We start from the raw sequence: 16,470 nt of genomic DNA on the forward strand, positions 1-16,470 counted from the left end.
ACAGTCCCAAAGGACCCTCATCAAAGGAATGTTCTTCTTCCGAATTTCCTTAATCCTCTTCTCGAGAACCCTCACTGGTCTCGCCTCCAAAGTCATGTTAGGCTGAAGATCCTCAGCAATCTTAGCTAACAACTGATCATCCTCACGGAGACACTTCCTCAACATAAAAACATGGAAAACCTTATGGAATGCATGCACAACCTCAGGTAACTCCAGTCTATAAGCCACTGGTCCAACACGCTCAATCACTTTGAACGGACCCATATACCTCAGACTCAACTTAGTCTCAGTCAATGACCTGTTCGGACTCCGCAACATGGCCATCTTGAGGAACACTTTGTCTGCTACCTGAAACTCAAGATCTCTCCTCCTCCTATCGGCATAACTCCTCTACCGATCCTGAGCTTCCTTCATGTTCAACTTGAGAACCTGAATCTTCTCTGAGGTCTCCTGAACAAAATATGCCCCGTAAATGTTCCTCTCCCACCTGAGTCCAGCATAACAGTGTACGACACGGTGTCCCATACAAAGCCTCATAAGGAGCCATCTTAATACTCGCCTGATAACTGTTGTTGTAAGCAAACTCTACCAAGCTCAAGTGATCTGCCCAATGGCCTCCCCAATCCAACGCACACATCCTCAGCAAATCCTCCAGCGTCTGGATCATCCTCTCTGACTGTCCATCTGTCTGGGGATGATAAGTTGTACTCATATGCACCTTAGTGCCCATCTCTGCCTGAAATGCTCTCTAGAACACCCATGGTGGTGTCGATCGACACTCCCTCTGCACTCGCGATCTGCTCAAAGCCGAGAGTCGAATCTCGCTCCCCAACCTCTTCCAAATCGTCCAATACTCAAAACCCAGGCCAAATACGTCCTTAGGAACCTGTAGCAACCAATCCCAGCAAGAAAAACACAAAACAACAATAAACAAGCAAGAACAAGGACATTAAAGGCTTAGATTAGCCATGGTCATGCACTCACCTCTTTGCAGGAAGATTCAGACCAACAGCAACGAATCCAACCTTCCTAGCAAGCTTCTAACTCCTTCCCAGCCTTGGATCTTTCAAGAAACAGCAAGGAATCTCACAAATCTCTCTCAAAATCTCAAGAACAAAGTTTTTCCCTTTGACTCTCAAAAACGATAAACGGCGACAAAGACAAACCCAAAAACCCTTCCTTTCGTCGACAAACACTTAAGTAACCCGGTTCAATGGTTTCCCAAAACCAAACCGAACCAAAACGAAGATTACAACATTCTGGTCGAACCAGGAAGCCTTGGTGTCGATCGACACCCACCCCCAAAACGCAGAGTTTTGGTTTGCGGGCGTTACAAATGAATCCTTACTTAAACTTCATGTAAGTGACTTTCCTGAGAAACTTAATGATGCTACTAGACCCACTAGTCTTCTACGAGTTTTGTCTATTATAACCTGCATCTTTAACCAACATAGATCTACTTAAATCTTCCCCTTATACTCACATGCTTCCTTATTAAGAGTTATTTACAGAACACTTAAACTTCCTACAAGTGATACCTTCAGAAGATTCATCCACCATATCATCTCTATAGATGCAAACAGGCGAAGCAGAACTTTTCTGTTTCTGATTCTCTTCTCAATGCAGAAACACAACCCTCAGTCGCCTTGAGCCAGATCTGTCAATTCTTGCACTTACTTGCAAACCCTTGTACAGTCCTGCAACGTCTATAAAAGTCTTATAGAGATTTTAAGTCACCTTGAAGAAAAAACTCCACCTTGACAAAGAAAATCTCACTGACTGCAAACTCCACTCTTGGTACTCTTCTGCATTCCCATTCACTGTAAACTTACCTAGATTGTAGTCCTTTCAAATCTCTGACAACCTGATCCATTCCTGACACTTAACCATTCACCCAACACCTCTCAATTCTGACCACTTCAACATAAATTGTTTAGTCCATCTTCATACTCATCTGAATCTTCGACACAACTTGTTTACCTAAAAACCCTCTTACACATAGATTCACCTCTGATGGCGTCCCTTAGTAAATCTGTGACTCCTATAATTGTACCTTCAACCAATTCCTGAACACTACACAGACTTTCAACAACCGAAAACTGTCTTTTCAATAGTTGAAGACGTCTACATCCTTGTGTTCTCCTAGTGTCTAGATTCCCTAAACTGAAACAGTTTTGTGTTTTCAGAAGCTTCAAAATAGAACATCACAATACCTTGTGATCGCAGCAGAAATTGATTCTTGTTTGACAAGTTTGAGCCTTTTGGATGATGATTTGATTCCCTCTTCATAGCCATGTGAAAATCAACTTCACACATCCATCTATGAACCTGAATCAAACACTGTAGATAACTCTATCTTAAACAAACCCCATAATTGATTTAATCTTTGATCATAATATAAACATAACACAAATATTTAACGAGTTTTCCTCATGCAGAGGGTACATCTCGTGTGGGAACCTTCTCCCACAAACATTAACTATCAATCAACCAAGGTTTACACTAGTATTTAATATACAAGCATAGAGAACAACTACAAAGAAACCTGAAGAAGAAAACATAGAGTATCTAGCTTTTCTTCTTCCCCTCTCTCTGTCTCTTGTTCAGCTCTCCCCTCCATATATAACCCTGAAACACCTCCAGAACCACAAAAAAGCAGCTCCACCTTCATCTCTCATCAGAGTGTCCTGAAGACACCTTAAACCTAGACAAGGTTATGTCCGGCTCTCAGCCCTTCGACCCCAGCCAAGCTTCTGCTCCTTTATCATGGTTCTGCGCACAGCTTCAATCTCCATGTATGATGTCTTGCGCATGCTCTCTTCACTGTGTCCTGCGTCTCTGCATTTGCCCTGAACAGCGCAGGGCGCTGTGCCCTACTGCCGCCACCAAGGTACCACCATCTTCTGTTGTGTCTGCTTAGCGCATTGTCTTGTTTCTTCAACCCTAGTTTCCTTTATATAGTGAAACCCTAGAGCTTATATCGGATTATCCTTGCAGGCTACACAACCCGGATCTTTTATGGGCTACACACCAATATAGGCCCAATTCATGGTTCAAACCAAATAAGCCCATATAAAGCAAACATTAACAACACATACATATATGTTTTTTATTTTTATGTTTTTGATCCGTTCTAGATTTTTACATACATACATATACTAGATTAGGACCCGCCCGATGTGCGGGTTTATAATTTTTAAAATAAAATTAAATTTATCAAAGAATATAAAGTAAATATTTTTAGTAAGTAAATAGATACACCGAGGTGTCCAATGTGATATTTGATGTAAACGATGCGACTCTATGGTTGAAACTATTAATCACGTTTTTATTTTGAATGTCCTCGTTCATGTGAAGTTTGGGATTTATCTCTGACTCCGGTCTTGTCAGAGGGTTTACCATATGAGTCAGTGTACTCGAATTTGGATTTTGTTTTCTGGAGGGACGCCTCTCAACAGGGTGATCCTGATCAACCTCTTCAATTACCATGGATTTTATGGACAATCTGGAAGGCCATAAAAAACATCAAGATTAAGAGGTAGAGGTGAATGATATAATTACTCAGACTTTGGGCGATAATTTAGAATGGGAATAGGCGCTCTCTATTACGGCAGTCATGTCAGCTCCATCTTTGTATTCAGATGTCCAGTTTTTTTTTCACCTCGTTGTCAGATTGACGGTTCTTGGAAAGCAACCAATGTGGATTAATGATTGGGCTGGTGGTGTTGCGTTGGTGAGGAGCGAACCTTGTTGTTGGGGGCCAAGTGTCTAAAACAGAGCCCCTACCCCTGCATTCGGAGTTAAAAATGTTGTTGTCGGTAATTGAGCGGATACGTGTTGAAGGGATCACTTTTCAACGTTTTTAGACTGATTGTGCTGAGTTACTCACTATGGTGCAGTCTTCTGCATATTGGCCATCCTTCTCCAACTTGCTCGATAAGTTTAACTCGCTGGAGTCTTTCCAACTATTCTCCATCTCTTGGATCCTGCGTGCGTCAAATACGAAGGCGCATTGTCTTGTCCGTGCTTCGTGTTCTCTTATCTCTGAAGTTTCTTTTGTAAATCTTTTCTCTTCGTCAAATACGAAGGCGCATTGTCTTCTTCGGTCCTTGATGGTAATTATGATGGCTAGCAGATCTAATTAAATAGAGAATCTCACGACAATTGAAGGCAGAGACGGTGATTGAAGGTGAGAAAGAGGAGAAGCGACGATGATTAGAGAGAGGAGGAGGAAGAAGAGAGAAATAAATAGATAACCGGGATTAATTTCCGGTTTAATATAGTTTACAGAAAACCAAAAAAAAAAATATTAAAAAAGTATTATTAATTAGATAACCGGGGTAAATTGTAATTTTGATTTTGTTGGAAAATCGCGGGTATGAAAAGAACAACGGTTATTATTTTGGATTTTAAATGACACATTTTTATTATTTGGTGTATTTTTATTCCAATCCAAAACCATTGGGTATTAAACGTCCAAATAAAAATAAATGCGAGTTTTTTTTTTGGCATTTTTCCTCTAATGTACATCCATTTACAAATCTACTATCTACATCACCACTAAAAGTGTATTTGTACACACAAATATATTTTACTTGTTAAAATATACTCTTTAGTCTTTACTACTACCAACAAATTGTCTTCATGAACACATTAAAGAATATATTATATGTCTCTTTACTTTAACATTTGTGTAGTTGCAAAAATGCACATGTTAATCTTACATACTCATATCTTATATATTACAATAGCAGTCTTTTTGAATAAATTATTAGATTGGTGAAAAAAATATGAGACAATCTATTTTTTTTATGTTTTTTTTCAACAATATTTTTCTCTGTGTAAAGGTGAGTATTTACATTTTTTTAGAAACAGTAATTAATTGTATAATTTTCACAATCATTTTTTCTAATATAAAAGTAATATTTTTTCTTGTAAAATTAGCAACTTAAAATTAAAATAAGTAAACAATATTATAATTTTGAATTTTATGATATATATATATATATATATATATAGAATTTCCTTATAATGATTTTTCTAAATTTTAAAACTGTTTAAATATTTTAAATAAAATTAGGTTTTCTTTTCTCTATTTTACTTTTATATAAAACCTTTTTATGGTAGGTTTTGAATTTTAACATTTTTATTTTTATAATTTTAATAAATTTAAAATTGACATGTGTCAACATCTGAATGATACAATTGACACATGTCATGATCTTGTTAATTAGTAATTTTGACATCAAACTTTATATAATAAAACATTTGTGTAGTTGCAAAAACACATATGTTTATCTTACATACTCATATCTTATATATTACAATAGCAGTCTTTTTGAATAAATTATTTGATTGGTGAAAAAAATATGAGGCAATCTATTTTTTTTTATGTTTTCTTTTCAACAATATTTTTCTTTGTATAAAGGTGAGTATTTACATTTTTTTAGAAACAGTAATTAATTGTATAATTTTCACAATCATTTTTTCTTATATAAAAGTAATATTGTTTCTTGTAAAATTAGCAACTTAAAATTAAAATAAGTAAACAATATTATAATTTCGAATTTTATGATATATATATATATATATATAATTTCCTTATAATGATTTTTTCTAACTTTTAAAACTGTTTAAATAAAATTAGGTTTTCTTTTCTCTATTTTACTTTTATATAAAACATTTTTAAGGTAGGTTTTGAATTTTAAATTTTTATTTTTTATAATTTTAATAAATTTAAAATTGACATGTGTCAACATATGAATGATACAATTGACACATGTCATGATCTTATTAATTAGTAATTTTGACATCAAACTTTTTATAATAAGATTTGGCTGTATTTTAACTTTATAGACTTTGATCTAAGTTTATAATAGTAATAATAATAATATAAAATTTTAATAATAGCCAACCATGCGTAGTTATAAAAACAAAAACTGATTAAAGTTTAACTAAATAATTTTGCTTGCTATGTCTGAGATACTATGTTACAATTGTATCAAAAAATTATTTAGTAGCACATAATTTAAGAATATATTATATGATTTCAGCAGTTTAAAAACCGTGCCTACATACGCGCCAAATACTAGTCTAACTAGGAGAGTTACCCGCACGCCTGTGCGGGCAAGAATTAAATAGAAAAAAAAATCTAAAGTAATTTTCCAAATTTTTAAAGTAAAGTTTTGTTATTTTTAATAATGTTGAAATTTGTAATTAATTTTGTATCTAAAACTTTAAATTTCATAGACAAATAAATAATAATTGTTAATAAGATATTTATTATAGTTGTTTATAATATATATATGTAAACTTTTAATTAAGAGTTTGAAGGCCATTTGCAAATTTTAAAATATTTAATGAGCCCAATACATTTGTTATAGATAATTTAAATTAGGTTGAATAATGATTTTGACCAAAATATTTCATAATTTCGTGTCGTTTGAGATAATTTAGGAAAGCAACCCATAAAAGTGTTTCTATTACTTTTTCATACAAACATTCTAAATAAATTTAAAGTTTGCATATACAAAAAAAACGTTTTCAAACGTTTGCATATACAAGAAAACGTTTTCAAACATTTGTGCCTAAAGCTTAAGCCCCTGAAGATTAACCTCGATGCTCCATGATATGATTTATGTAATAACGTCCAGCAAATTCCGAGCTACAAATATTAAAACACATTCATAAGTTAAACCCTAGCATGGTACACTACTTGATATTTGAACATTAAAAACTTACATAGCCTTGTGATGCTCAAGTCCTTCAAACTCTGGTTTTATAAAGATCTTGGAGGAGGCCAATGTGTTTACAATACACGGTTCACCTAGGGATGTTTAAAGTGTTATAAAAGTTTGGTAAATGAGTATATAACCTAGTCTTTAGCATTTGTTAAATCTAGCAAGTTTATTAATAGTACATACCTTCATACTCTCCAACCTTCCAGAAACGCAGTACACAAAACACCGGTTCAGTTTGATATGTGAGATGGCATCCAGATGACTCCCATGAAGACATGAAAAGGTTAGCATAGTAATTAATTGCACGACACTTTAGTAATAAAGATACTTGTTACATTCTATAATAAAGCCAAACTTATAAGTCTTAGAATCAGTAAAGGTGGAATAAATGTGTCTTACCTGCCATTTAATAGTGTCAAAATAACTTCATTTTCACCATTTTCATTTCCACGATTCCTTCTGTCCTCCACAGCTACTACACATCCGCAAACATCTATTTTTGGCAAAAATAAAGGAATTTTCTTTACAATGAATGTCTCCAAAGCTTTTTAAAATTCACATGTAACTATCTTGCTAAAAAGTTCAATTTGTACTTTTCTATTGGAGGGACCAATACACAAAGTTCCAAAATTCCTAAAAAGTTTCTAGATTACACAACACAAAGATAGTAATAACCATATTCATGTAGTCTAACTTACACAAATTACAAAAACAAATAGAAAAACTTACCAAAAGAGATGTGATGATTGATTCTTCCACGATATATATCATCCAAATCTTCGAATCGGAAGTAATTTTTGGAGTTGATTGATTCGAGCAGGGTCATGGTTGAATCATCCGTAAAATTGATCTGAAAAGGATGATGAGAATTCCTTTCCCTGAGTGTTGGATTGATGATTTGGAAAGACCTAATATCATACCATTCACCTTCGTAAATATACTTCCGCAGCTTTTTAAGTGTAGTTGTATAACATCCGCGAACCAATTATTGGTTTTCTGGGATGGTGTAGGTCGACACCAACATTCTCTGGTTCGACCAGTTCGATTTAATTATCGATTTGGACCGGTTTGGTTTAGGGAAAACCATTGAACCGAGGTTTAAAAGGGGGAAAACGACCTAGGGTCGTGTTTTTGTTGTCTTACGCCATTTGAGAGTGAGAGAAAGAGGAGAAAACAGTTTCTAAAGGTTCTTGAGAGAGTTTGTGAGATTTCAAGGTGTTTTTGGTGAGATCTTGCTGTAAAAGTGAGGATCTAGGGCCAGGAACGTGTTAGAAGGTTGCTGGGAGTGTAGGATTCGTTGCTGTTGGTCCAAATCTTCCTGGAAAGAGGTGAGTGCATGACCATGGCTAATCTAAGCCTTTGATTTCCTTGTTCTTGCTTGTGTGTTGTTGTTTTGTGTGTTTTCTTGCTGGGGATTGGTTGCTACAGGTTTCTAAGGATGTTTCCGGCTTGGGTTTTGAGTTTTGGGCGATTTGGAGGAGGTTGGGAGCGAGATTCGACTCTCGGCTTCGAGCGGATCCCGATTGCAGAGGGAGTGTCGATCGACACCAGCAAATTGGGCATCGATCGATACTGTGGGGTAGTGTCGGTCGACACCAAGGCTAGTGTCAGTCGACACTTGGCTAGTGTCGGTCGACACCTCCCTTCCAACGAGACATGTTCGATTTCCTGGTTTGTATGTCTTGTTTGTTGATTGTTTGGAACATTGATATCATTGTTGCTTGTGTGTATAGCCCAGTAGATGGGAGGATTGCCTCACTGAGTGTTTATCAAATACTCATGCATCTCAATATGTGTTTGTAGTGCAGGTAAAGGCAAAGTGTGATCGTGGAATCAAGGCGATGAAGAGGAAGATGTTCTAGGGACTCGATTGTATGTTGTCTGGCATTGCTAGGTTGCTAGAGTAGGGTGTTTAGGAACAATGTTAGGTTGCCGTTTTCATATTTCCTGATGTTTGATTATTGGATTGTTGTTATGGATATTTATTGGTTATATTATTATTGGATATTTATTGATATTGCTATTTCCGCTATTATCTGTGGTTGTGGATAGGTGGCTAGTGGGTATGGGACCACTAATTGTAGTTATATTATATTAATATTTATTATTTATTAATTAAAAAAAAAAAGGGTCGGGTCATTTCAAGTTGGCACAAAGGCCACCTCAATTGTGTCACCCTACAAAGTTTGATAATCACTGTGTAAGTAATCTCATATATAAGCACTGTAAAAATTTCAAATATAAGTAGAATTGTCATTCGATTAGCTTCTCTAACCTTTTTGTCCACCAGAAGAAGAACACGTTTTGTGATGAATTCCCTGACATGCCAAGAATTTAAAACCTTGGCGTGGATACACCAGTTCGATATTCCCCGATGAAGATCAGAAATGTAATCGATTCTCATGATGTTATCAAATTAGTTTTTTTTTACTGTTTCTTCTCTGCTATCGAAGACGAAAAGGGGCTTCTGGATTTGTAAGAATACAAACAGTCACGATTAAACGTTGCGTCTTGAACCTTTTAGTGTCTCATCTTTTTTTTTTTTTACTAATTTATGTTATCTTTATAAATATAATAACAGAACAAAGACAAAGTTTGTAGTTAATAGATATGATACAAATTTAGAATTTAAATGTGTTTGCGAATTGGTAGTTAATATTTAGATTTTATGATACAGCTAACAGTTATATATATTTTCAAACAACATTGTTGATACTAATAACAAAAATGGTTTTCTTCAATATAAAAATCTATGTCCTAATTTCATAGAATCTTATCATTTGAGATATGTTACAGTAAAATTTAAAAACGAGAATTATGGCAAATTTAAAATGTTGAATCAATTTTTTTGGTTATATTTTCAAAACATCTTTGATCTTTTATTTTTATAGTAGTTCATATGCTAAGACATATTTTTTGTTTTTTTTTTCTGTAAAGTTTCATATTTACTTACTTTTTTACCTTTTTAATATTAAGATGAATAGATAATAAAAAATTTATAGTAATTCTCTATATTGATCATGGTCTCCAGTGTCATGATCAATGGAATGTTATAGTCCATTTTTAAATTTGAGTCCAGTTTAGATAATTATTTTTGTTTTAAGCAACCCATAAATGTTCTTTCTTTAAGACCATTATACTTGTTACTACAAAAATTGTACCTGTTACTTCAAACATTTAATTCTTTTTTTAATTTTGCATTTACAAAAAGTTCATTAATCCACCGTTACTTCATTTCTGACTCCATAATTTATGTATGAGTCCCTGATATCTCACCTTGATGCTCCATCAAATGGTTTAAGTAATAACGTACAACAAACAATCAGGATTAAACGCTGTGTTGCGTATTAATTGTTTTAATGTATAATTTTATTTTTTTGAATATTTAATATTTTAAATATATATTATTATGAATATAATTACAAATTAAAGGTAGTTTTTATAGTCAGTAGATATGGTGTAAAATATTTTTTTAAATGTATCTAAGAGTTAATAATTACATATACATTTTATGATACAGCAAAACTAAATATTTGCAAATAACATTGTTGTAACTAATAAAATGAAAATAATGTGGAAACTGTAATAATATGTACTTAGACCATTTACAATGTATCTATCTATTTTTTTTATAATTAAAATAGAATAAGTAAAAATTAGAAAATGGCTTTCTCCAATGGGAAAGTCTATATCTGACTTTTGAAAGATGCAATGTTATTACCATAAATAGTTAAAGTGTTTAAAATCTCCAAAATTTCTTTATTTTAAGAGAGAAAATAAATTTCAAATCTAAATATCCAAAAAAAGATTCCTTTTAATTAAGTTATATCGACTTATTATTTAATTATCTATTAGTAGTATTATACTATTAATGTACTTTTGATTGGATCATCATATCGTAATAATTATTAAACATGTATTATCGAGAAACTAATGAAAGTGATATTATCCCTTTTTAAAAGTATTCAAACGAATTATAAGAACATCATGATCATAATTATAAAATAAATTAGATACTAATAATAAATATTAAAATTTAAATTCTAAAACGATTTTCAAAAGTCATTCCTTTGTCGTGTTAAATCTTGGTAGCCATATTTTGTTCTTCTCACACCAGACAGATCCAGATGCACCCTTATCATATGTGTTAATTGACTCGTTGATAGACATCATATTGTATTTCATCCAAGTATCAAATTTAGAATTCTTGTTCGTTGATTTCAATATACTATCTTCACCGTCAACAATGAAATTTTGAACGTTAAGATGCGCCAATGAGATCCCTTCAGAAGTTCTTGATCATTTTCTGGTTTTTCTAGATTTTTTTTTCTGGTTCCGGAATGCTACCCTCACAATAGAAAATAAATTGTTCTGGTTGAAGTTGCGAAGGAAGTGCATCTTCATCAGCACTTGAACTTTTCTTGGTAGATCGACGAACTCCAGATGGACGATTCATTATGATTCTTTACATATACATTTAAAATATGTGGGTGTGAGTTTACAATGATACAAAATATTTTAAAAAGCTTAAATTTTTGTTACCTCTTACGTCAAGCAGCAAGAACTCAAGAATTGGTTTAGTTTTTTTGTTTTTCGGTTGTCATGGTACAATAATAAGAGTTATATATATATAACTTATAGAACATAAGTTTTCACATTTGATAATATTATATTCCATCAATTTTCGTCTTGAATATTCACAATATTAAAATTTACCATTAAGTTTTAAATATAAAAAATATATTTGTTAACATAATTGTTAATGTTCATTTTCCTCAAATTTTGTATCGAATATGCATACTTTTAGATTTGACCATTTATTTGTAACGTATTATCGTTCTTTTTGGAACTTTGATTTATCCTTAAAAAGTTTTACTTTTTTGGGTTGTAGGAATATATACTAAATGCCAATATTTCCCAGACGTTTATATTTTTATGTTAATTTATTTATGCTAAGTTATACATATATGTTTTTGTTTACATCAACATAATTAAGGGAAATAATTAAAATAAATTTAAACCAATATCATAACGATAACATATTTTGAAGTGATTGAAATTGTCTGAAATAATTTTAACTTTACGTAAAAAAATAATCCCAGCAAAAGTATAAAAAAATTTAAACCAATATCCAAACGATGTCATGTTTTGAAGTGATGGAAATTGTTAATTCTCGGGGTTCAGTTTTGATCTTCTTCCTTGTCTTCATGCTATGACCACCGTTCGACACGACATTGCTTTTTGTATGATCTCTCTTAGATGAGGACAAACTCGTTTCAACTGGAGCGATTTGCAACTTATGATCATTTGTATCCGAAGTATTATTTGAAAGTTCATTCCTTCCATAGAGTTCCTATATTTAAATCATATACATTGAGATTAAAATGATTTAGATTTCAGAATGGTATTATGGGTTTCTTTTTATTGTTTTTCTTAGTACCTTGCCAAATTGCACAACTATGTCATCCTTTTCCCAAAACTTTTCGACAACATAAGCAGACTTGTCGCTCTTTAAATTATCGTTTGTAATCGAAATTTTAAACAGCATAGTCTTCCCTACTAAGGCTGAAAGAGATTCAGGAATAGCTGCAGCATCCTCCTGACCATAGGTGAACAATTGATTCAATATTTGTTCATATATTTTTAGAATTTTCCAAAGCCAGCTCTTCAGCTTTTTTTCCAATAAACAGTTGGGCAAGACCATCAAAGAAGAGCAGCTTAATCTTTTGAGAACTTCCGTACCCAACATGGGGTATGAGTTTATACCTTCCAAACAGTTAGACATAACTTAAAATGTATATATATTTCCAAATTAGAATTATTAAGAAACATTTTAACAAAATAAGTAAAACTTACTTGTAATCAACATCCGTAACATCGGCATCACAAACTCCACAACTATAAAGTAAATCTTTTCCAGATTGAGATTCTAGTGGATATGGCTGCACCTTCTTATTGCAAACTTTACAGGCAATATAATACCATTTAGGCAACGGTTCAATAGAATAAATTGTTGCGATTGTCACACATGTTCGCGCCGGTAAAGAATAAACCAAACGTCCGTTCTCCTAAAAGTATTTAAGTTACATGATATCAAATTTATCTTAAGAAACATTACCTCAAGTGCATAAACGATTTGGTCCATAGTACTCTTATCGTTCGTAATGAAAAACTCCTCATATAATGTCACCTTTGGTTTTTGAGGGCTTGGTTCATCATCAAGTTGTATTAAATCAACAACATCACTGGGCAACCTGTAAAGTTATGATAATAATAAGAACTTGTAAACGAATATAGCATATCTTGCCGAAAAATATAGAAGGGATACATATATATATATATATATATGTATAAATATATTTACTTCTTTCGAAACGCGTCTACTTCAGGCATAACTGGATTTATCATAATGTCGGTAGAGTTGAACGCATTGGAAATACTATAATTCCCTGTAATTTAGATTTAATTGGAAATGTTAGATTTGACAATCACAAGTTTTAAGAATATATGTGAAGTCAGTAATTACCTTTCCACTCCTTCAAGCATGCAAATCGTATTACACAAACGACAACATTATCTTGATATTCTTTAATCTGTGTATCAAAGTCCTTCGCAAGATCACCCCACACCGTACAATTCAACCGGGTTCCACTATATTACGAATAAAATGAAATAAGAATATATATTTAGATATTATATTACAATTTAAATTTAATTTTAGAGAATATTTATTAAAGAATCTTACGTTAAATCTTGCAAATCGAAACTCAATTTGACATTATCCTTCCCTCTTGTTTTGATGCTATCAAGATTTCCGACCCCAACGATCTGACCGATTACATCTTCAAAAAATACATATGAAATATTATTTATTTTTTGCTTAAGATAAAAATTTAAATATGAAGTTAACAACTCACAAAACAATACATTCTTGTCCAATTCTCCAGCCAAGATAGAAGAAAAATTATTAAAATATTTTTCTGGGACACGAACTGGGAATTCATCACATGGTTTCACTATAGTGGTTCTATAAAAGACGATTTTAAATCCCAAAGAACTTGTCTTATAGCTACTATCGTAATCTACTAAGCTGAATATATCAACTATCTTATACTCACCGACAGCGAGTTGGCTCTGAAATCTGCTGACCAAACCATCTTCAATAGATGCATGAATCCTTGACTTCAAACTTCTCTATAACATAAGTTCGATTTTCCGACATATTAAAATTCGGAACACCATAGAGCGATGCCGGGATAGTAGCATGTCCAAATGTACCCTAATTAAGAGAATGATTTTCCAAGGTATTTAGACACACCATACATATGAAGAAACAACAAAATAATTTTTTTAAACATACCTCTTCGTCGACCAAGATCAGATCTTTCGATACATCATTCGAAAAATCTCTCACTCTCCATGAACGGAAAACCTTGACACAAATAATCCATCCCTTTGTCCAAGGGTTCAATTTGTCAAGCAATACAAATCTCGTCATTTAAAAAAAAAAAAAACAAACTCCAAAAAAAAAGTTGTTGAGATTGAGAGAAGTTTCGAAAGAGAGTGAAATGTTGAAGTCGAAGAGGTAATAGAGTGTTAAGTTTTATATCTCGATTGCATCAAAAGTCTTGACTTGAAGGGATGTTACCACTCACACCTATTAATTTAATAATTGGAAGATTCATGAATCTGTAGATATCTTTGAATTATTCAGACGGGAAAATTGTTTTGAATACAAAGAGGAATAATATAAAAGACTTTGAATTATGTATTATATGATCAATGAAATAGTATTATATATCAAAATTAAATCCAAACTCATTATCAAATCTTATTAAAGTATCAATTATGAATATATAAATTATAAAAACCATACACTTTAAAATTTATATCAAATTTCCATATCAGCAAAAGCATCCAACATCTCTTTGACTTGAGGACATGGAGGATTGATCATGACACTTGTACAATTGTGCACCGTGGTTGCCATCCATGTATCTACAGTAATAAAGTTTTTATAATTAGCTAACTTATTTTATAAACAAATCAATTTTAATTATATCAGCAAGAAATAATTCGAACCTTTATTACTTTCGAGTTTGGCAAAACGTAACACACAAATAATATAACTGACACGATGTATCCAATGATCATAGAAGGTGTTCGCATAGTCCTTAGGTAAACGACATGAGAAACGATCACCCCTACAATTTTACTTCTTTGAGTATTTTTCAAATTTACGGATATTTAAAACGTGAAGCTTATTAAATTAGAACGACTTACTCAATATTTTCCAGAACAACAAATAACTCATTCTATTTTTTGTATAGTGGACCTTGTTCGAAGCTATTTCCAACACTAAAGACTCTTCCGATAAGATCTGCAAATATTTTTCAATAGTTAAACTAATCAACCACTTTAAACTTAACTTATAATATAATAATAAATTATCATCCTTACCTACACAATAAGCATAATCTAAATATCCACTTTTTATATCACTGAATGATACAAAAGAGTAAAATTGATCTGAAGACAAAGGAGGAATTTTCTTAAACCATGTCACGTCCCTCCAATGTATTCTAAAACGATGGTCAGTTGGCCTAAAACCGCCATCAACATTGCTTAATGAGAAACTTGATAACATTATCCATTCACCTTCTTCCAGATCGTTTATAAAGATGTCATGATAAGGAGGACCCATCAACACATGAATTTTTGTACCCTACGTAAACGTTATAAATAAGTACATAAAGATTTCAATAAATTTAAGTAAATATTATATAATTAAAAATATACCTTCTCATCAACTACAATCAAGTCTGTTGATTTGAAAAGAGGATGAAGACACTCAAACTTTCTCAGAATTTATATAATTAATTTTCCACTCATGAACGAAGGGGTTTAGGTCGTCCACATCGAAAAAATAGTCTCTCTTCCCGATCTTATTTTTTTATAGCATTGGATAGAAGGTTAGCCATATTTATGTTTGAAAAACCTAGTATAAAACGAATCATACATTCTGACTTTTATACGTATTTATATATACATAATACATAAATTATGTTTTTGGAATATTTACATATACAGATATTGTCAAAATTCTAAAAATTTATCATCGGCAAAACTTTAATGGTATCTGTATAATTATCATTAATTACCAAATCTATATTATTTTATTCTCCGATTTTTTCTAAATTCTGTCTTGTATAAATATTAAATATTTTTAAAATATTTACATTCCAAATTATGGTATCATCACAAGCATTTCGGGATAATCAAATAATTCAAGTATAGTTTATGTTTTTTTTTTGCTGAGTTTGATTAATACCTTTTTTTTTTTTAAGTTTCAATTTCATATTTTAATTTTATATTATCTTAATAATTAATTTTGTAATTCCCCTAATTAGTTAGTTGGTTAATATTTATACTATAAGAATATTCGTTGATTATATCATGCTAAAATTATTATATGATTAGTCATTTAGTATAGTTTCAATTTGTTTATTTTAATTTCAGACAATCTTAATATCAAATAATTTATAAAATCTAATTTCTCTGAGAATCACTTCAAAATAATATTCTGTATGATAATCACCAAAATTATAATTTATAAAAATATAAATATATTTTCAAATTAAAATCCAAGCTCAATATCATAACGATTTAAATTATATCAAATTACCCTTTAAAATTTTAAAAATCAGTTTTCCATTTCGGCAAAAGAATC

Source organism: Camelina sativa, chromosome 7, assembly GCF_000633955.1.
Source record: "Camelina sativa cultivar DH55 chromosome 7, Cs, whole genome shotgun sequence".
NCBI lineage: Eukaryota > Viridiplantae > Streptophyta > Magnoliopsida > Brassicales > Brassicaceae > Camelina > Camelina sativa.